This window comes from Sipha flava, unplaced genomic scaffold (assembly GCF_003268045.1).
Source record: "Sipha flava isolate LNK unplaced genomic scaffold, YSA_version1 80_pilon_pilon, whole genome shotgun sequence".
Taxonomy (NCBI): Eukaryota; Metazoa; Arthropoda; class Insecta; order Hemiptera; family Aphididae; genus Sipha; species Sipha flava.
In genome coordinates, this window is record NW_020273622.1 from 274,084 (window position 1) to 298,818 (window position 24,735).

General features: G+C 24.6%; 1 protein-coding gene and 1 non-coding gene across 2 annotated transcripts in view; one reads left to right on the forward strand and one right to left on the reverse strand.

Annotated features, from left to right (window-relative positions):
• LOC112693064 overlaps positions 1-24,735 on the forward strand; it is a 179,050-nt gene that overhangs the window by 35,475 nt on the left and 118,840 nt on the right. The window lies entirely within an intron of this gene.
• Trnai-uau lies at positions 24,161-24,254 on the reverse strand. The gene is made up of 2 exons: positions 24,217-24,254; positions 24,161-24,196 (listed from the first exon to the last, which is right to left on the reverse strand). It is a non-coding gene; the product is annotated as a tRNA-Ile (tRNA).

Consider the following 24,735-nt stretch of genomic DNA (forward strand, 5'->3'; position numbering starts at 1 on the left):
TTACATCAAAATTATAAAAGATATGTTAAGAGAACCTTTGGTAATGTTTATTTTGTTTACATATAATATTACGTTAATATCAATTAAAAGAAATGGATAATTCTAATTTTAAATATATTATACTTGTACATCAAAATCGAATCAACATATTAAATTCGCTAATTTTATTTATTAAACTGACTTTTTTTTATCTGAATTCTTTATTAGTGTTTTTATGTGAACCCATTTACCAGTACGAGAGAGTACTGAGATATTCAGTTGCATATGACTTTTTTTTTTACGAATAATGATAGACAAAGTTTTCTATTTTGACAAGTTTGGTTTGAAAAATATGAATGACAGAATCGTTGTTTAAAATTCCGTTTTCCCAAGGGTTTTGGTTTGAAGTAATACTAGGTATTTTATTTTCTGCAAGAAAAATAATTAACTTAATTATTTTAATAAAAAAATAAAAATAAAATTATTAATATAAGATATTATTTGAAAAAACCCATGTAAAAATATAATGATACATTGGTAGAAATAATATAGAACAATTAATTATATAATATTTTATTTAAATTAAATGTATAATATTATAAATTTAAATATAATGCTCATATTATACTCATTTTATTTTGCAATAAACAGAGATTATTGATAAAAAAACTTATCTTAGACAAATTGAAATTTTAGAGAACACATTATTTTCATAAAAAAAAAAAAATATGTATATGTAACTCCAAGATTTACAATATTAATTTTGATGCTGAGTGAAATAAGCAATGTGTCATTTCACTATGGTGTATTTTTATCATTATTTTTTTTTTTTTGAGGAGGGGGAAGTTAGTTTTCAATAGGATATTTTATCTATTTGATACGTTTGAGAGGTTATTTTGTAAATTTCTCCGCAGCATTCGAATTTTTTTTTTTAATTTTAATAAGATAATACTTATTTTATACAATTTATTATTTATCTAGGTTTCAAAATAAAAAATAATTGAAAAAAATTAATCGAAAATTGAAAAAATTGATAAAATTTATGAGACATCGATTTTTGATAAATTTTAATTTTTTCATTGCTAAAAAGAAAATTGTTAAAACCTGCAATTTTCATTGAAAGCTAATACATTTCAAAAAAATAGAGATTATAAGCCTCGTTATAAGTATAATTTTTATATATTACATAATGATAAATAAAATGATGTAAATTTATGATTTATATACTACTAATAATTTAAAATTTATGATACATAATGTAGTTTTCATAATATTTTATAATTCACAATGTTTGTGTTAAGTAATATTTTTTATTGCTAAGTTTTTATAGTTACTATGTGTTTTTTTTTTAATGCCTACGAGATATGTAGAATGAACAATATTAATTAGGATTATAAAAATCCTAGAAATAATTATTTATTATCGTTATAATACGTCGTAAATAATTTTAAAAAATTATGATATTTGTTTAAATATATTTAAAATTTTTAAAATGTGTATATAGTTTGTGTATTATTGAAATTCAGCTAATATTAATTATTTTACGTTTTTGTAAATTCTTTAATGTAGTATTGTAGTTTGTATTGAATTCAAATACATTGTATTATTAATACAGTTACACGTATAGTATATAATTAGGTAACTATTTTGAAGATTATTAAATATTCTTTACATTATTTTTGTATAAGTTCCAAATAAATTGGTAATAAATATCATTTACATATTTTGTAATACCTCAGAGTATGTATAAATGATCACAGTATGATATTCGTTCTAGTTTAATAAATATTACCTGTAGACGATTGATTTATTTTTCAAATCTCAGTCAATATATTTAACATTTAGTACGTTTAATAGTATAAGATTATGTTAACAGAAAATAATTTTCTCAGGTATCAGAACATTAGCAATGGGAGTTTTAGATTAGATCATTATAATTTATTGTTAAAGTTGTGTTAAACTTTTATTCTTGAAATAGTGAAATGATATGTGCGCATTTTAATTACATTAACATTTAAAACCTATAATCTAGTTTTATATTTAAATATAATTTTATACTATAAAAATTTCGATCAAATGTATCAAAATTCAGTTAATACTCTATTTTATGTTATAACTGACTTTTAATATTTTTAAACTCTATTTTTATGTTTGAAAAGTTATTTTGTAGATTTAAATTAACTAAAAAATTAGCACAGTATATATGAATTTTGATGAAAAAATATATAGATAATGTATTTAGAAACACTTAAATAATCATTTTAAAATTAATTTTTTCTTCACATTATAATAAAATATTAATAAATTGATATTAGTAGATTTATTTTTGTTATTTAGATTATACTGTGGAATATTTTAATTTAAATCTTTTATATTTGTTTGAACATTTTTATTAATAGTTTAACTTTCAAATAATTTATTGAGAGTATAATTTATACCCACTTAAAATAATATTATTTTCAACTTCAAAACATAATATACATGCGTTCATTTTGTTTTTATTATAAATATTCATATAAGTTGAAGTGCTTTATATAGTATACTAAATAACCCAACAAAACGTTCAGTTTTATTTCCATAAACTTCCACTTAAATACGAGATACATATTATGCAGTATACTGAAATAACGTTTTATTATCAATAATAATGTACTTCAAATGTTACAAATATTATGTATTTTGTGTTCAAAACATTAAACTCAAGTTAAATATTTTCAAACATTTTATCACACATATTTCTTATTATAATTCTATATATTCTATATATTTATAATTTAAATTTTTAGTTTTTAACTGCATAAATGTAAAATATAAATGTATAACATATATATATGTTTCGGCTAGTATCGAAGGACGGCTACTATTAATATTAGCCGGCTAATATTAAGATTAGACAATTTTTATGACTAATGTCAACATTTTGGACTTCAGCCACCAAAAACAAATGGATAATCTTAACACTAACCAATAAAACCAACATTATCCAGCTGTTATCGGCTAATGACTAAATAACATTAGCCATAGGTAAATTCAAAATTTAAAGCTATTTACAATAATAATACAGTATTTTTAAACTGTAATTTTTAATGAATATTGATATGTTGGGTAGTTGTATTGAGGTGATCCATGCACGTGGTAAGTAAAATATTTTCAATAATATAAATATTGTACACTGTTGTGTGCATTTTGATATTATTTTAAAATTGATATTGATTGTAAAATTCATATGCATACAGTTGCATACAATAGTGTATGCTCAATAGAGACAGTCCGTAATAATCTTCCGTAATTACTGACTCAAGTTTGTAAGTAGTACCAGCTTTTAATATTTTATAGGTACATCTTATTTTCGAATTTAGGAGTTAATAAGTTAAAAGTTAAGGTAAATTAACTTATTAACTTAACTTGTTTCATTACTAATAAATTAACTTAACTTATTAATTTAACTCATTTCCTTACAAATTAACTTGAAATAAACATATTATTTTTTCGTTTATCCCAATTAAGTAAATTTTGATTTTCAACATCAAAAAAATATTTTTGTAAAATACCGTATTCGATAACAAATTCATGAAATTTAGAAAAATATAAAAATACAAATGTCAAAGAATTTTTAGATAAGACTATAATATTTATCTCGGTATTAACAATTAATAGTGGTCCCACTATTCTTGGGAAAAGTATTCAACCGTCTTCAGACTATTGAGTAAAAATAGACATGCCACTCATGAATTAAATTACCACTGTCATGAAAAGTGGCCGTAAATCTATATAATAAAAATAGGTACATATATTATCATTGACTAAATAGTTCTTAATAATTGTACTCTATTATTATTAAAATTATTCCATAATCTATGATATTATTAAATATTATTGAATAAGAGAAGAAATAAAAGAATTTTTATATGACTTAAACCGTTTAATTATTTGTATGGATAATTTTATTTAGATATTAGCCAAACGCAGTGGCTAAACTTGTGATTAGCCGGGTAAACTTGAGTTTAACCATACTCCTAATACTAGTAGTAACATGTTATAACAGATTTAAAAAATTTTTATGGTTAGAAATTGAACATTAGTCTAGATTTATCCTGAGTAGTGTTGTACCATTTAATATAAGTAAAATACAAATCATATTAATAGATTTAAGTTGATGAATGGCGTAATATTAGTACTTACTTTAGTTTTTGGTATCAATTTTAAGAAATACAATTAAATTCTACCTTCTTTCAATTGATAATAATTAATAATTAATTTTAGAATAGAAACACTGTATAATAATAATATAATACACATTTTTAAAAATTAATTACGTTCATAGTGGGCTTGGAATAGTTTAATATAAATTGTATACAATTTTTATATATTTTTTTTTATGTACTGTTAACGTGATGAAAAATATTAGGGTGCTTTAAAACAGGTTATAATGTTGTTCATACGATGTGCATTTATGTAGGCGTGTGCATACACACATTCGCATACACATATATACAAGAGATGATCAATGTGTATGCTTGTTGTAATCTTACCTTCTCTTGGACCATTTCACATAAAAATCGATAACACTTTTCTCTTCATCTCCGCCCTCATACACACTACTGCCCATTCACTTAGGGACTTTGTTTCATGCAAGTTTTCTAGAACAGATTCAAAGCGCTTTCTTTTTCCCCCTAGTTCGCACCCTCCTAAATATCATGTATACAACTTCGCAAAATCGAGTTTTTTTTTTTGCCTTTTCTGTAAACACATACTGCTACACATTAAAATCGTTGGGAAAACGTTTAGATCAGCAAAAAAAAAATTTTTTATGATTACTTGTATAGTTGTATACGAAAGGGAATTATAGTTTGGAAGTGTGGATGACGTTTTGTTTGATTAATGATAACTGGATAGGAATCTGAGTAAGACCTAATGTTAAACTGATAAGATTTGGAAAACGTTAAACGATAGAAAGACGAATCAAACAAAAACATAATACGATGTAGAAACAAATGTGTTTTTTAACACATGTTTTGATTTTGGCAAAGATATATCTCAAAGATTTACTTAAAATGTGTCTTCTTGTATGCCGGCATGTAGAGTTTATAGTATTGGTTAGTTAGTTATTATATGGTAGTATAATATGGTTAGTATATATATGGTTAGTATTGGTGTTCATTGAATGACTATGTTATATTAACTGCAGTAATTATTAATAATAAGTAACTTAATTTTGTTTTAAATCATATCTATAAAATAAAGTAAAATGATTACATTTTAAACATGTAGTTTATATAAAATAATTTTAAAGCTGTGTAGCATAATGAATTAGTGTATCTATATAGGAAAAAATTGAAATGTATTAATTGCTTTTGAAATATTTTACGTAATTCATACGAATATATAAGTAATAGTATAAATATTATACAACTGTACAGTGTATGCTTTAACATGATGAATTTTGGGTTCCATACTCACTTAATATCTGTCGGTTTTCCAGTGATGAAGTGTTTTTTTTTTTTTTTACTTGAACATTTCTAAATACTTTCTCAGGGAAAACGAGTGTTCTAAAAGTTTTTTGTTGTATAACATAATAAAATAGATCACGTATTATATCATTGAATCATTTCATTGCAGATAAAAAATTTGATAACTATTTTAGTTTCCTAGTAGTTTAGGCGACTACTATAAATATTTGGATGACATTGTTTATTAACTGTCTTTTTGAAATGTTATTTAAGGGACAATATAATACATAATTACTAATATCAATACAGTTAAATTACAAAAATGTGTGTAGCTCCATGTCTGGTGAAATACAGAGACGGGTGAATGATAATGATACATTGGTCTTTTAAAATTGTAACCAATGTATCATTATTCTAAGAAAAAACAATTCTGTGTGAAAGAGGTTGGATGGAAAATTTATATTTCTAAAAATTTTTACATGTTATTAAAATTAAATTTCTTGATAAGGTAGTTTTATTTTTTAATTAATAATTTCTAGTATTTATAAAATACCAATATAAGTACTCAGTAAATGCATAGAATTATTACGATTAAAATTTATAAAACAACTCAATAATTATTATCATATAGTCAAAGTTCATTTAAATACCTAATTTCATCAATATTTAATTTTCTAGTGCTTATAATACGTTTTTGTGATTTTTATTTTTTATAAAAAGAAAAATATTATATTAAATTTAACATTAAATTGTAAAGTTTAATGAATTTCAAACTATAAAAATGTAGCAGATTTTTATGATTTTTGTTCTACTTAAGTCAAAATTTAATATTCAAACTTTCATAAATTTTATTTTGATATGTCATTCACTTTTTCTATTTAATATAAAAAAACATATAAGAGGAACTTAGTATTAAATTTTCAATCTTTTTTGTTAAAACAAAATAATTTTATCAACATTATACGAAAAAAGCAAAAAAAAAAAAAAAATTGAAATTTTTAAATATCTATTGTAGTTCAGAAGAAATCAAAATTTTATGGTAGTTATATTTTTAAGAGAAATTTTTTAAAGTTCCTAAAATGATCCATTTAAGTACCAAATGGAAAATATTTCCTATCTGAAACCTCTAATGTTGTGATGATCAGAACAATGCTGTTAGTACAATTCACAAGGCTGGGCAAGTTAATGATATTTTCTAACTTAGTTAAGTTAATTGAGTTCATATTCAATTAAGTTAACAAATCAGTTAATGCACCTAAGCATTACATCAATAAAGTTAAAAATTAAGTTAAAAAATATCGTTAACTTAACTTCAATTAATAAGTTAAGTTAATTAAAAAAACAAAAAAAAATTTAATTTAAACGCTGATATAAGGGATACATATAATATAAATAAAATGTATGGTAATTTATATACCTTTGGTTTTTATTCATTTTCCATAATTACATAAGATAAATATAATTTAAAAAAAAGTGTACGTTTTAATGTTCAATAATAGTATGAAAACAAAAATAATTACTGCAACTGAAAGTGTAACTGTAAAATTATATAGGCAATAAATGTATACAGTTGATACAAATATATATTAAATATATAATATTATTATTTAATTTTATTAAAATCCAAACAAATAAAACAATATAATAAACAGGTTAATTAAAATACCTATTGAATCTCAATAAAAGAGCCATCTCATATGTTGATTAGCTATTAAATTTCTTCTCTTATTCAATAATATTTAATAATAACATTCTTATTTAATAATATCTTAGATTATGGAATAATTCTAATAATAATAGAGTACAATTATTATTAAGAATTATTTAGTCAATGATAGTATATACCTATTTTTGTAATATAAATTAACGACCACTTTTCATGACAATTGTAATGTAATTCATGAGTGGCATGGTTATTTTTACTCAATAGTCTGAAAACGGTTGAGAACTTTTCCCGAGACTGGTAGGACCCCTTTTAATTGTTAATACCGAGATAAGTATTATGGTCTTATCTAAAAATTCTTCGACATTTTTATTTTTATATTTTTCTAAATTCCATGAACTTGGTATCGAATGCTGTGTTTTACAAAAATATTTTTCTGGTCTTGAAAATCATAATTAACTTAATTTGGATAATTGAATAAATAATACGTTAATTTCAAGTTAATTTCTAAGGAAATGAGTTAAGTTAATAAGTAAAATTAACTTGGCTTTTAACTTATTAACTCGCTAATGCCCAGGCATAATAATTCATTTACACGGATACAAAAAATAATGTTCATGGTAGAATAATTGTTTGAAAACTTGATTTCCCTCAGAATTTAAAGTGAGAATATAAATGTATATGTTGGAAGTTTAAAAAAGATAATTTTAATTGAATATAAAATATTATATATAACATGTTGGCTTATTCATTATCTCATGGTATAACATAAATTAATATAATACATTTACCCCAAGATTATAAATTTAAGGAAAAAATATATATATAAATATAATATATAAATATATATTTATATATAATATAAATGTATATATAGTGTATATAAAATATACTATATATAATACTATTTAGTTATATATAATGTATACTTTATACAATATTTAGATCATTGTTTTAAGTTTGCTTTTTGAACGAATGTGTTATCATTCTATATTTCCACCCGATGATGAATTATCACATACGCCATATGAGACAGTTGGAATAATAAAACGTAAATAATTTCTTATGAAAAATGCACTTGTCAGTTTAAAAAATGTCTATTCTATAATAAAACGTAAATTCTATGATAATTTATAACCACTGTGTTTGAAATCAAATCATTTCTTTTATACATCAATTTTTTAACTCGATTAAAGAAATTAAACAACTTTAATTAAACTATCTTATGGTTAATTTACAATAATTATATTTTACCACTGTTAAAATTTGTATAGTTTTATTATTTCAAATTTAAAATAATAAAAGTATAAGAAATTATGGATGTATTGATAAATTAAGAACTAATCTATTTAACAACAGTATTATTGAATGTTGTGGTCTTCAACCTGTAAATCGTGAACAAGACCAATATTGAACCTACAGTTATCAAACATTCCGTTATTAAAGTTTTTTTAAATCATTTTTTGCCCTTCAAATACTATTTAAGTCGCATAAAAATTTTATTTACAAAACGAACAAGGTTAAAATACTGTTGTCAGTTTGTTTTGAATCAACATTCTACTGATTCAATGGGTAATTAAGTATAAAATCGAAACATAAAACTATTTACGCATAAAATATAATCAAATTGTATCAATATTTTTGATCCTATACAGATTTATATAATTTATATAATATAGTAGTATGGACAGAGTTGGTAAGAAACGCGTTATTTTTATTAGACCGAAGTTTGGAACGAGTTCCTTTTTAAATATAGTAATAAAAAAATTGGAAAGAGTTCCTGTTTATTAAATACATCAATGTAAATTTCCGTTCGAAAAAAAACGCATACTATTTTTACTAAATATTAGACTTGGTAATAAAATATTTATATTCTATTCAATATAAAATAACAATGGTTAAAGGTAAAAAATGATTTGGCCTTAATTGGAATCATTGATTACGGCTGAAAAGACGTCATGTCCTATTTCATTTTCTAATATCTATTCATACAAGGTACTTAATAATATTAAGTTAATATGAGAATATAAACGAAGGTTATATAACTATGATAACAATTATATGAATAAACCAAATATATTTTGATAAAAATTCCTGTTTTCCCGCATTTTTTTTTAAAAAAATCAAAAGTTGACACCTTTTAAGTTCAATTTGGGTTCAATTAATTATCAGGAAAGATATTGATTTAAAAAATCAGATAATAATTTCTGATTTGTTGTCCACAAAAATAATATAATTTTTCAACCACTCGGATTCTAAAAAAAAAAAATATTTAAAAGAAATGGGAACGCATTTATTTATTACAATTGGAACAAGGCACGTGAATCAATTTCTTCTTAAAATGGGCATTCCAAACATTAAGTAAAGATAATTAGAGAAATTATAAAAAATTAATACAACGGGAATAAACTTAATGTATTAATACTAATATAGTCTTATATCTAATCTTATATCTAGTCAATCTTATATCTAAAATCAAAACGTACGAGTATAATACTTCTGCCACGCATCGTGTTCAAGAATGTGTAGAGGTATTTTTAAAAGTCGCGTGGTGTTGTTCTTATAATATTATGCGTTTTTTGTATTATACAAGCTACACGCACACTTATTTATAGATATGATACACAACTAACTATTTGTGCATATAATTTATAGTTGTTAATACGCTTGGTGGAAATTTTAGCGCGTTGTCTGTCTGAACTCTAAAGTTTGTAAACAATTGCATAGAACGTCGAGGCATATGGAGGCGAAAGATGCGCGTTGGAAGACGGCCGAGAACGGTAGTGGTGGTGATGATGGCGAATAAGAGATCAAAAGTATACAATAACGCCATACCGGCGAGATACTGTCTTACGTTATATTCTGTGAATACACACAAACTCACGCACAGTTAATACAATCGTCCGTTGGTGGCAGAGCTCCCCAATTTTCACTCTGCATAAATTTGTAATTTATTCATGTTTGTCCAATATTTCTCTTTATCCCATGAATAATGGATGTGCATATTTTGCCGTTGCCAAATTAAGTTTATTGACGATGACGATACACGTATAAACATTTACATGTACACTTATATATAAATGTATATTCCTATATAGATTTGACGATTTTTTTGAACTCGCATAAATTTTACTAATTCTTATACGACACTTACGTAGTTCGATATGTACCTTCCATCATTTTGATTTATAAAGATTTCCATAGTGAATTATACTATTAATTTTAAAATCTATTAAATTTCTATGACTAAACAACTGTTTTATAAGTGTCATAACACCTTTTTTTGTAATAATCAAGTGATATAATGTTAGGAGTTTTTCAATTGTTTTAAAATCGTGGTGAGAAGTGTCGGGGTAAAATTAAAATATACGGAATACCATGATGTGTCAAATAGAAAGGCTATACGTTTTATAACTGTTTGTAATTTGTATTTGTAACTTATTTTTAAGATAATTATATTCACTGTAGAGAGCTATGATAGATATAATATGTATGTATTATGGAGATAATAATTTATAATAGACAAACATAGTAATTCAAAAATATATTATTTTAATTTTAATTACTACCTACCAAGTTTTATCTATTTAATTAATTAACAATGTAAAAATCAGCTTAGAAAATTTTTGTGTACCCTTTACGATTACAACTTCCTTATCAATTAAATCTAGCAGTTTATCCAGTTCATAAAAATAATCAAAATTGCTGTGTTCTATAATATACATATACTCTTACATGTAAGTGAATGCGTTATTTAAGTAATGATAAAGTGTGAGTTGTAATATTTATTCCACGTAACTTTATTACATTTTAATGATTCGTGTTTTTATTATCATTGTAAGACTATTCCATTGACGTTTTTCTTGTTGCTGTTTTATAGAGAAGCTTATAATAAGTCGTATGAAGTATTATTACATACACTTTTATATGAATAATATATTTAAAGTTTTTTGATTATGGAAACTATAGATATGGGTACTACGTGACATTGAAACCCCATAAAGATACACGGTATGATGTAAACACACATCACACACTCACACACACACACACACACACACACACATATATATATATATATATATATATATAACTTGTGTACACACTCGTATTATGTACATATTTACAATAATATATAGGTGAATACAATAAAGTATGCAGTTCTGTCGGTCTAACTCTGTACGTGGACGATGCTGCATTTTTACATCCATAACGACCCCATTGCGTTTGTGCAATTTATATGTTCCTATATTATATGTATTCATATGTTTATATGATTTTTTTTTTTTTGTTGCGCCTACATTTTTCTCAAAATGTCTTGCCTCCTTACTTGATTTACACCTTTAAACCGCGGCGGCGTCAAAAGTTTCTCTTTCTCCATTCATCCCTTTACAACACATACATATTTTTATTATTAAATTCTGGTTTGTAATATCAACTTGACCCTTCGTATCATCTATCCAGCGTTCATTTTTTTTCTTCGTTCACTTGATTTTTACTGCCGACAAAATAAAACAACGGAAAAAATCTTATCTATTCTTTCTCAATCTCGCTTCAACAGCAATAAATTTGTCTTAACTGTATAATCGAATTCCACAGTTTTAATACCACATCATGATTTTCATTGTTTGTCGCTAATAAGTTTTCATGAAGGTTTACTTCACAATAAGTATATTTATATTTTTCAAAAGTTATTTCGCGTTATTTATTCCTTTAATTAATAATATTATCAAAATAGTACAAGCAAATAATCGATAATACAATTATATACACATTAAACTGCGGCTTGATTAATTTTACGATAAAATTTTTATTTAATTTTATATTCATATGATGTAAATATATATTTAAAATAATTTTAAACCTGTCTTATGCATCATTTCCATAGCTAATAATGGATTAGTTATTATACTATGGAGTGCTTGTTTTTCTGAAAACACGTAAAATACTATTTTTAAACTAATATGTTGTACATTCAAAATGCAAATAGATAAACCATAGAATTAAAAATATTATCATAACTTTTAATATATTAAGAATTTTATAATTTTAGTTTAAATTTTTCACACGCAAAAAGAGTACATTTTGCATTAAACAAGGCAAAAATCGTGTTATAATTAAACTGAAAAATAAAATCCATCATATTCGAAAAGTGTTTCTTATTTATACGTTTTTAAATGAAAACTAGACCTTTAAGAATGCTGAACGCACATTTACTTGTAACAATTTACCAATTCATACGACCTACCTGTTATATGAAAATTTAAAGTTCCATAAATTTGTATGATAGAATTGGACAGGTGCTAGTGACTTCGTTTGAATTTTATATAGCAAAATATGATTTAAGTCAGTAATTTTGAAAAATTAAGTGTAAATTCTTAAATAAAGATATGAAAATTTTTTTTATAGTGTTATCATATTATTGCATATTAAAAATTTAAATCATTTTTAAAATTTGATGACAACTCATATGTACTGATTTATTTCAATTATTATATTATATAATATAATAATTATTAAAATTATTATTCATTATTTTAAAATATTTTAATACATGATTATTTTTCTTGTTATAATTGTTATAATAATTCTTGTTATTCTTGTTATAAAATTATTTATTTATAACATGTTTGAAAAAAAAACCACATCCAAAATAGTTGATTAATTTATTCAAAAACAATAATTTAGTTTAATTTTTTATACAAACGAAACTAAGTCAGAATATTTAATTTTTGTGTTCCTTTCTCTTATGATTTGATAAAATTGTATGATATGCTTTCATTTTAGCGTACATTTCTAACCATATAAAAATACATTACAATAACGCCATCATTGTGGACTAGAATTATGGAATCAAACAGATTCAGCTTATTTACGTATATAGGTTATTTTAAATATATTCGGTTTATTTTTCTTAGAATTTTCTTGTTGAACTGATTTTCCTCAGTATATTTATGATGTGATCGTAAATTTACTTTTATGTGTTTTCACGTAATAACTGTCTAAAGATTGCCAAATGTGTGACATTAAACTGTTATATTATTATAGGACAATAGAAAAAGAAAAATTCACAGTTTAATGGTTTATTATAAAAAAATGTCTTAGCAAAATAATAAAATATAAACCTATATCAAATAGATTTATCTTATTATAAATTTAAATATTACAACAACGATTTATTTTATAAAGAAAAATGCTGTTGCACACATGCTAATAAAAAATTCGATTTATAGATGTACTCATATACGTAGAATGATAAATATAATGAAATGTAACGTTATTTGTTTTGTTATAAATATCAAATGATAATATAAATGAAACCTTTTTCGTCTTTGAGATATTAAACTTATTTGGACAGTTGACAATTATTGTCAAATATAGCTGCATTAAATTTTACATAATAAATCAATTTTATATTAAATTTCTTATTTTACTATATCCAATAAAATAATATTATTTCAAAAATTTTAATTAATTTTAATTTTTAAAAATTTATCGTATATTTATTATATTTAAAATAATTAATATTATTTTATGTTTTATAAATATCACACTTTTTTATTTTCAATATTAACTGTTACAATTATTGGAAAATAGTATTATCACAAAAGTGTAAGATAGACTGATGAAAATTTATATTTGTATTCAAAGGCTACATAAAATTTGGTCTTATGCAAATATTTTATTTTTGCTTTTGATATATCTTTTAAAATATGTAAGTACTCAAATATAATTAATGATGTGTTAAAAACCATTTTAATTAAAACCTAAAAAAATAATAATTGTATTATTTTACTGTTTTAAAATTGTATTTATTTTGAAATTAAATAATGTATGATTTTTAGATTTATGCATAATTTTCATAATTTCATATTATGATTATATTTCATTATTTTTCAAATATTTTAAAATTATTTACTTATAATTCATATTGATAGGTACTTATTATTTGAACTATAAAGTAAACACTCTAATAAATTGAACTTCACTCAGGTCATTTTTATTAAATATGGTGGTGTATTATTGCTTTGAAATTCATAATATCATTATAATAAAATTATTAGTTATAATAAAACATCGTATATTTGTGTTTAGTCTAGGTGAGTGAAATAAAAAAAGTTTCTAAAATGATCTAAATCCAGCTAATATAATAAAATCCTCTTTTTTACAGTTTGATCTTCTATATCTTGTTGTTTAGAATATATAAAATTTAGTGTAATACTATTGTTTTCTGCTAAATATTGTAATTTTCAATCAATTCAATCATTGTTTTCTTTTTCATTTTTTGTTTTGCTTAAGTATTCATACGTATCATTACATAATGTTTTACTCTTAATATATTTATTAATAAAACGTTTTTACTTTTATTGTTATTTATTACTTAACATCGAAGATTTTTAATGTTAAACATATAAATACATCTAGAATGGATATATTTTGAGTTTCTTATTTATTGTTTTATAATATGGTACGTTTTATTAAATCGGTTCGTTATTTACTTATAACTTATTATAGTTGTAATACACATTTTTTTTTTATCAAGATTCATATATTAATTGGAAATTAACATTTCGTGTGTAGTTATATACAAATTAAAATCACATTTCTTATAAGTCAGTACAAAAAAAAAGTTATGAAAATGCAAAATTATTTATTTATAAAAAATATTTATTAGTAATAACAAAAATAGATTCAAGCGACGACTTTAAATTTAAAATACATTTAATTTAAATATTGGTCATTTTATTATTCACTTTATTTTTTCCTACTTTAAAAATTAACAATATAATATTTTTAGTAACATAAAAATATGTAATGTGTTTTTTAAAATTACATTATTGTAATTATATTACATTTTATGCGCCATCGCGATGGGATATTTATGCTATTACTAATGCCATTCCTACTCATCCTATCCCATTATATCTCATGTCAGATGACAATTCTTGAAAACAATATCAATTAACAGTTCAAGCACGAAGACATTTAAATTCGTCAAATAATTAACTTATTAAAATGATAAAAAGTAATCAACATTTTTAAAATGTTTTACAGAAATAGTTGGCTAATATAGAAATTAATTTATAATAACTTGATTAGATTTTATTCAACTCGTTTCACATTTTATTATTCTAGTTATAGTATACTTAATGTAATATAACTTTAATGTCATTTAATTAAATTTAATAACATATAATACATAACAATTAATTTTTAATAACAAATTTAAGTATTAGAATAAACAAAGCAATAAATATCTATAGAGTGAATAATTTTTATCCGACTTAATGGCGTCAAACCTAGTAGTTTAGTGAAAACAAATGAAAAACAATTTGTAGATAAATTTAAAACTTAAAACCCTCAATTTTAATAACTTATTTTTGAGGAAATTTTAGTATAAATTATAAATGATTAATATTTCAAAAAAAAGTCAAATTTATTTAATAAATTACTTATTTAAAATTAAAATTATGTTATTTTTTAACCAGTTTTACATTATAAATAAAAATAAGCCATAGTTAAATTTTATGATATTTTAATGCAATAATAATAGCTATAAATTTAAATTTAAAGAAATAAAATTCGAATAATGTATGAAAAATAATAAGCATAGTAAAAAAATATAGTTGAACTTAAAAACAATAAACTCAAATTAAACTTTTGCATTTGTGTTATGATTTTGGCCCTTTACTATGATAATATTTTAATGTCTTATATATATTTCTTTTACAAAACACGCCTAAAACTATTTTATTTAATACAATTTTGAATTGTGAACATTTCAACTGCATAAAAGTTTTAAAACTTAAATTTTTATTAAAATACATTTTTTGTTTCAATATTATTTTATATATATTCGTACAGTTTTTAAAAATGATGACGTTCACACATTCTCCAAGTTTTGTGTTTCTATTTTTTTCAATTATCAATTTTATAAAATGATGGATATGTCCATTCATTATACATAGCAAAGTGTAAAATCATGTTTTGTTCTGTTGCTTATTTGGTAGACGTCCATTATTATGAATATTACGAACAATGCTTATTATTAATGTACAATTTATTTATAAATTTGTATGTGTATACCTACACATTATAGTATATACAAATATAAATATTTACAACTTTATTACTTGGACTTTTTTAAGACTTTGTTGGAAGCTGTTGAAAGTTATGCATACAGATGCAAAATACAAGAAAACAAAACGATTATAGTTTGCTGACATTAATGAAAAATTCTTCGGAGATCGAACGAGTAAATTAATAAATAAAAAAATTAGAATTCTGTAATTTCGTTGTTGCAATATTAATTTATCAACAGCGGTCCATCGGCAGTGTTGGGGGAGGATAATTTGTAGCTGTCTACTTTGGTGGCGTAAAAAATGTACAGTTCGGTCACGTTGTGCACAAAAAAAAGTCTTCTGGAGGATAATTTCAGAAATTGACAAACTTTAATAATAGTAATACTAACATTAGTATAATTATACGTGATCTGTATGAATAACATCAAGAACCGCGTGTCACTCTATGTTGTCTTGCAGTTCGACCTTTCGCCATTTCCATTCCCTCAAACATAAACTCTCTGAAGCTCTTCTGTTGTTGCCATTATTGTCGGCCCCTAGGTAGTTATTGAACGAAACACATTTTTTGTTGGCTCAAACTTTATATCATAGCATTATTATAATAGACATTAGTGACCAAATTATATGATATTACAATATTATTGTTTTATTTAATAATGTTCTGTACCAACATAGAAACCTCGTCTACACTTTGCACGTTTATAATATGCAAGATATATATTATAATATTATACGAATATTGTGGTGTATACATAGTGTAGTTTCGTAAAGCGTATTTATTTTATATATATACATATATAAAAACTTACGATTGAATTATGTATAGTTTATACGAGTTACGGTTAAATGTAAATTTTGCTTTTATTTATTATTTTTTTTTTAAACCGTTTGCTTCACCTATAATTCGGTTCGAACAGCAAATTATATCACCCTTGGTCGATTATATTATGTACGTACTATTCATATTACCTCAAATATATAAATATATGTATAATGTATGAATGGTTGTTCAATTTATATAAAATTATCCGATGGTATAGGTGATAAGTGCACCCGTGCCATGGTGGAGGTAAATCAAATCGAAAAGGGCAAAAACTCACGGTGAACAGAGTACAATAATAAAACTTCCGGCATGCATACCAATAATTTTAAACGATCCACACCGTTTGTTGACGAGGGTCAAGCAATCTTCGTGACGGTGGGTGGTAATGGTAATGGTGATGGGGTGAGAAGGATGACGTCAGGCAGAATGTTTAGTGGTAGGAGTGATCATCGACCGGAAATGATAAAAACAATAGGTGTGGGGACCATGGTAGAATAAAAACGAAAAAAAATAAAAATAAAAAATATATCAAGCTGAGAATTATTTAATGCATGAGTGGGTCGGTCAGCAGTAGCAGAAGTCAACAGTTAGCAACGACACGACTCAAAAGCGCTGACCGGTGTACACAATTATAGTGCATAAAATATAACGATGAAAATATATTTAGAAAACGAGTACTGCGTTGACAATAATTATTATAACTAATATTATTATTATTGTTACGCATTTTTCTCATTAGTCGGATTTAATAGGTTCAACACTGAGTTAAAGGTAATTACATCTATACACTAATCACATTAATTTTCGTTAACTAGAATGTATAATATGAGTATATTGTAAATATAGAAATTTTTTTTTAGAACAGTAAAATATTAGATATAAAATCGCGTGATTCGTATTGCTAGAAGTCGGTTTTTAACAGATAGTAAACGAAAATGAATTAATAAAATAATAAAAAATGTAATTAAAATTAAAAATTATTAAATCGTTAACAATCGTTAATTAATATATAAATTAATAAACAAATAAATTCTTAGCCTGGAGTGTTCTAATATTTTTATTATATTTGTAAAGTACGACAAATTTCGAATTAAAAATTTATCTTCAGGTAGAAACAGTCAATAAAATCGTAACTATATATACCTAACGATCAATTTTTAGTTCTAAACCACTCATACTGTACAAATATAATAATAATCCAGACTAAGCATTTATTAATTTATTTATTTCCATATTGAAACTATTTTAAAATTAATTGTATACGCATTGTGTGGTTTGGTGATTTATTGTATTAAAACACAAAACAGTACAATTTTTAACGACTGAATATTGATTTAATATAGATTTTATAGGATTATATACTATTACGAGTCATATTATTTTAAATTGGTGTTTACCCTAAACTATAACAAAACTATAGAATTGTATTTAATTTTAATAATAATGGTTCTTCGTAAAATATTTGATTAAATATGTAATTTCCAGCTTTTTTTAAAAAAAGCTCACATTTGAAAAACATAGTGAAAAAAGCATGATGAAAATAAAACAGTATTATATATATTTAAGGATAGAGATGTTAAAATACGGTATTTTATTTTTGTTTTATATTATACAGATATTATACTAGTATTATACCGTATAGAACCTTGTAGTACCTTAAATTATAGGAAATTTAACAAAGTTTATAACTTTATTGTTAATTATGAAATATAAATTATTTTAAAATGGATTAATTGAAATAATGGTTAGAAGGTCAGAAAACATTTAAAAAAACACATAACACAAGAATTATTTTAAACCTAATTCATCAAATTAATATTTAGTCATGCTACCATGATGTAGGTAGCATATTTTCATATACCTAGTGACTAGAAATAACTTAAATTTAAAATATCTTAATTACAATTCACATTTAATAGTAAATTATATCCTTAAAATATCAAATAAACTTCAAAATAAATTAGGATTTGAGTAACCTTATTATCTGCCATCTAGCATATAAATATATACTAACTCTTTGGTTCCACATTTTTTCCTTCTTGTATGTACTAAGTACTTATATTTAATGTAAAAGATTTAACAAACAAAATAATATAAACTATATTATTTAATATTTAAAAAGTTTAAGTAAACTACATAGATATTGCTGGTATTAGAGTAACTGTTTTTTATGTTTAATTTTTAGAAATATATAGAAAAATAATAATAATAAATAATAGAAATAAATAGAAAACTATACTTTAATAGTTATATCCTATATACTATCTCATTGTACCTAAATTTACAATATATAATAGTACAAAAATTGATTTAAGTTGTTTTTAACACCTGAATGCTAAATAAATATAATTGCAATTATATTTTATGTTTTTAACTTTTATAATAATACTGTATTTTATTGGAGATATATTCTATAGGTACTGCTAAAAAATTAATATTTGAGTTACTAAACTTGTATAAACATTAAATGGCAATAAGCATTTGATTGCAGTATGCTTATTATCTCATTATTTGTATATTAAAATGAATAATACATGCTTAATTAAATTAACTCTATAACACTCCATAGTATATAATATGAACATTGGTTAATATTGAAAAATAATATATTAAAAAAACAAATTATTAGATACTATATTATATTATATATTTTGTCATTCTTTGACTCTTTGTACAAAACAAACTTTTTAATTATTATTTCTTGTTAATAATTATAAATTATTTAATTATATGAATCGACTGCTTTAAATAGTTCATCTGTCTCATTGTCTGAATGAAACATAATACTAGCATCTTCTTCTTCTTCTTCTTATACTACATCAGGGAAATCATAAGAGACTTCACCGGCAGTATTTAATAAGTCTATTTTATTTTTATTTTGTTCAATTTTCAAATTGTGTTAAATATATACAAGTTTGGATGCTCGGTCATTGGTTAATCTATTTTTTCTAGCAGTATGAACAATACCATAAGTCGAGAAACTACGTTCTGTAGATGCTGATGTCGGTGAGCATTCTAGTGTAGCTACTGCAATAGAAGAAATTTTAGCTGTAATACATATTCCTTTCCCCCCATGTTAAAGGATGAAGTTTAGTCTCATCACTGCTTTCTTTTAAACTGTCTCAAACAAAATTTTTTGACCATAATCCATTATTAGTTCGATATTCTGCTAGCTCATACATGATATCTGGAATTCTAATTTGTAAATGCTCCACCAAATTGCATATAATTTCCGTAGCGTCAATAATTTTATTGTTTTTCAGAAATTTTCCTTTGTATATTGGGTCTAGAAGATGACCTACTAAGTGAATTTTTCTCACTTCTATATGTTTTTTATTGTCAAATTTTTGTAATAAAGAATATTCCTCCTTTTTAAAAGTGTTGAAGATTGAATTTGTTTTGCAAAAACTTCATGAATTTCATGAAACGCTACAATAACTGTAGATACATTACATGTTTCAGATTCTAAAATGGATATCTAATTTGTTACTGGTTTTAAAAGATTGTGCATAGTTTCAACTTGAATCCAAAATGTTATCTAATATACTTGTTACTGATTCTTTACATAATAAATTTATTGATTTATTTGAAATTGCTACTTGCTTTAAATATTGTTTATTAATTATTAAGCTCTTTAAGCTTGCAGCTTCAGATCCCCAATGTGTAGCTACTGGTAGTTTCAATGTTATATTATGACTATTTTGAATATCTTTAGTACTAATCCCAGCAGTTTGAATTTCTTTAAACAATCTGTTAAGTATATGAAAGTACTTGAACTATTTATATAACTAAAATTTATATATATATAGATAATTATGTTACATGTACCTATACCTATGTTAAAATTAATATTTTTTTTACCAACCTACATATCTTACAAATTATTTGTGTACCACCTTATGTGAACCTCATGAGCTGCCACTGATACAATAACGTCAATAACATAATAATATTTAAGATAGTTTGATAAAGTCGATAAAGATAAAATTACACTGCTATGGATATTTTTAGAATTAGTACGTAACGGGTATAGACATGTTACAATAATAATTGATAATTGTTTAGATAATCGATAATCGTGGTAATAACTAAAAATAACGCCTTATATATATATTTTTTTATCCCGTCTGTATAAAATAATTTTTACCATGTGTATAATACCTCGTATAATACAGTTTTATACCACTGTATAATATGAACTCACATCTCTATTCAAGGGTAATACTAATAAATAAATATTAATCTATCTGACCTGTGCCAATTTTTTATTCAATAAGCGCGTATTAAAATATATTTATGCTTAATTTATTTTTATAAGCACAAGTAGAAAGGATATAGTGTATCATTCGTATTTTATATTAATATTAAAATAATAAAAATATATGTGTAATACATTTAATACGATTGTAAAAAGCCGTCACTCATAAAATATAATATTATATCTTGTAATTACAAAAGTGGCCTGCAATCATCATCCTATTCCAATACATGTACGAGACATGGGTAACATTGCTGGCGACCTGCGTCATTCGGATGCCTTATGCATTTACACACGTTAAACACTGCATCCAGATCCCGCTGGAGGATCATTAAAAACGATCGCGATACCTCGATGATTCCATAAGCTTCTCTGATAAAAATTCGCCCGTACTACTTTCAGGGTGCTAGGAAAACATTACATTTTTTAAATAATTTTTTATGAAAACTGCGTTTACGTATATGCGTTTAGTTTTTTTTACGAAAATATGGTATATGATATGCGTGCGGTTCAGGTGGTCTAAAAAGTTCGTTTTATGTGCACCAGCTATGAATTTATTATAACGAAACGTGCGGGTACATCACGTAAAAAAAGTGTGTAGTGTACGCATGTGTACGATGCGTGCACTCAGGTATACGCCTCACGTGCATCGGTCGAGTGACTATAACTGCATGCTTTCGAAGGGATGGAAAGAAATTGAATCGTCGAGATCAATATTCGTATATTGACGCGGCGTTCGGAGAGGCCGCAATAAGTCGACGAATATTTCGAGAGTTGTCGAGGCCAACCGGATTGTACTTTGCCCGTTGTGCACGTCGTTATAATAATAGAGCCGCACGAGGTAGTCGAACTTGAGATCTGAACCGTTGCGCGGCTACATATTAGTAACGTTAAAACGTCTTGTATCACGTGCATGGTCGTATTTTGTCCCGATGACAATATAAATATATTGTCGACTTGTGTGTCACGTCGAATTCCAAGTTTGCGTAGTTGCGTGTACGCCGCTAAGCGTAATCATTGTACATTGTACACGTGTGCATGTGTAATATTACGTAGCTAGGCGCATTAGTGGATCCGTGAAACACACATCACAAGTTTACATGGTACGGCGACAACCACGATTATATGCTTGCGGGCTAATTACGTCTTCGGAGATTTCGAAACGATTGTTTCGGAGTTCTTGATTTGTCTTTGTCGCGGATTGGATTCAAATAATATGGCAATTTGTAATTTTTTGCAACTCAATTTTTTTTTTTTTTGTTTTCCCGGCAAATTTAAAATAAATCACGCCAACATTTTCATCCGAAAATATGTTATATGCAAAATATTAACTTTGTTTTATACATTTTTGTTATTTTTCTTGTTGTTCACCCGTCCAAGTTAGATTTATTCGACAGAATAGCGTAGAGTCGCGTGGATAAAAATGCAATTAGAGTTTAGTGAAATGTATTATAGTTTCGATCTGAAATATTATTTCTCAATCATCGAATATGCTATGTACATTATCTGTATTTAATTAGTAGTTTTAAATTTAATTTAATAATCAAACTTCGTTTTGATTTGCAGTTCTAGTATGTTTAATTAATTCACACATAATGTATGCATGAAACCGAACTCGGTAGTGTATTACCCTACCGTAAATTACTAAACATAAAGTGTAACATAATCATTATCATTATCATTACATCATCATGTATGTCCACGGTAGTATGTATTCATATTATATTTAACCAGTAAAAAACATAAGTCATAAATGCTTATAATACCTAGTTTTTTAATTTTATTGAAGAAAAAGCTTTTAGATTTATACAATAATAACAATAATCAGTGAAATTTCTGTAAGTTTCTAAGAAAAATGTGATACTTAAAAAATCCATATACACCGTGATTTGAAATAGTATAGTCCTGAAGAATTCGAGTATCAAAAAAGTAATCAACAATTTTTGAAACATTTTGAAACTACATGTGTTGTAAATCTCATCATCCTGTCGCAATTCATAGTGATTTATTTTTTATAATTTTCTTGAAATCAACTGGGAAGTTTATAATTAAACTATAAGAGTATATTGTGTAAAATTCACAATGAATAGTATTCCTCATCCTATTGATCTCATATATAAATCACTTTTTTACATTCCGGATTGTACGATACTTTAGAAATACGTTCTTATAATAATATACAATAATTCATCCGAAAAGTATAATTAGTGATGTACGGAAAAAAAATATAAATACCTAATCAATATAATAATAGCTTTTTTCTCGCTGTACATAGTTACACTTAGAATCTGTAATCGTTTTATATTTTTTTCTGCATATTATATTTTTTATGTTAAAGCTTTACGTATGGACTGTAAAACTAATAATTTTTCAATTACCAAATAGTATTATTTATTTGAATCCTATATTTAAGTAAATTTTTATAGTAATATGTCTCCGTTGGAAATTCAAATTAAATTAGTAATATTAAAATATTGGTCCTATTAATGTATAAATATTTGTATTTCTTCGCCGTAAACTTTTACTGTTATATAGACATATTATGATTATCAAACGAAGAACAAAATTTAAAACACTCGAAGGGTGAACATAATTTATAATTATTGTTGATTATAATATTTATTTTTCAAATCATTGTCAATTTAATTTATCAATCTAAGTTCCATCCACTTTTAACTATATATCGTGTGACTGTACTTGAGCCTACGGGCGTTTATTCAATAAATAAATAAATCACGCTGTGGCATCCGACGTAAAATACAAGTATTAAATAATAATTCTGAATGTGATGCATAAAGGTCGACAAACTACCGGACAAACCGGTTTGTGATGAGGTTGCAGGCATCGCAGCTAAAAGGCGCTCGGAATGTGATATAGGAAAGAAAAATACTCAAAAAGTTTGGTTGGTCCAGGTGAGGCTCGAACTCACAACCCCGGCATTGCTCACGAACATACTGTCATATAAGTACCGTGCGCTAACCGATTGCGCCACTGGACCCGCACGGCGTACCCTCGCGAAACAAAGTGCTTTGAACTTAAATCGGTTTTCCGACGCAAATTGCACATTTCGTTGATGAAAAGAACAATAATGATTGTTAATCACGGAATTATATAATAATATAAAATATATTAGCATATTATTATCACCAGCGTTACCTCATAGTGGAATTTTAGACAAGTTATTTTTATATTTTTATAATATTTTAAAACATAGAAAATCATTTGCTACACAAAATGTAGTTTGTTGTAGTTGCAGTTCATATAATTTTTGATTCCGGACAAAAGTAATGTTAAAAATATGTTAATGTCATACATGTTCCGCTGCATGTTTTCTCAATTTTCGTCCAGTCAACGTAACGTCGTTACGTTAATCAGTATAGACGGGTTCAGTTAGCATACGGTACTTATGTCACAGTATACTATCGTGAACTAAGTATGCAGAAGTTGTGAGATCGAGCCTCGTCTAGTCCACAGAATTT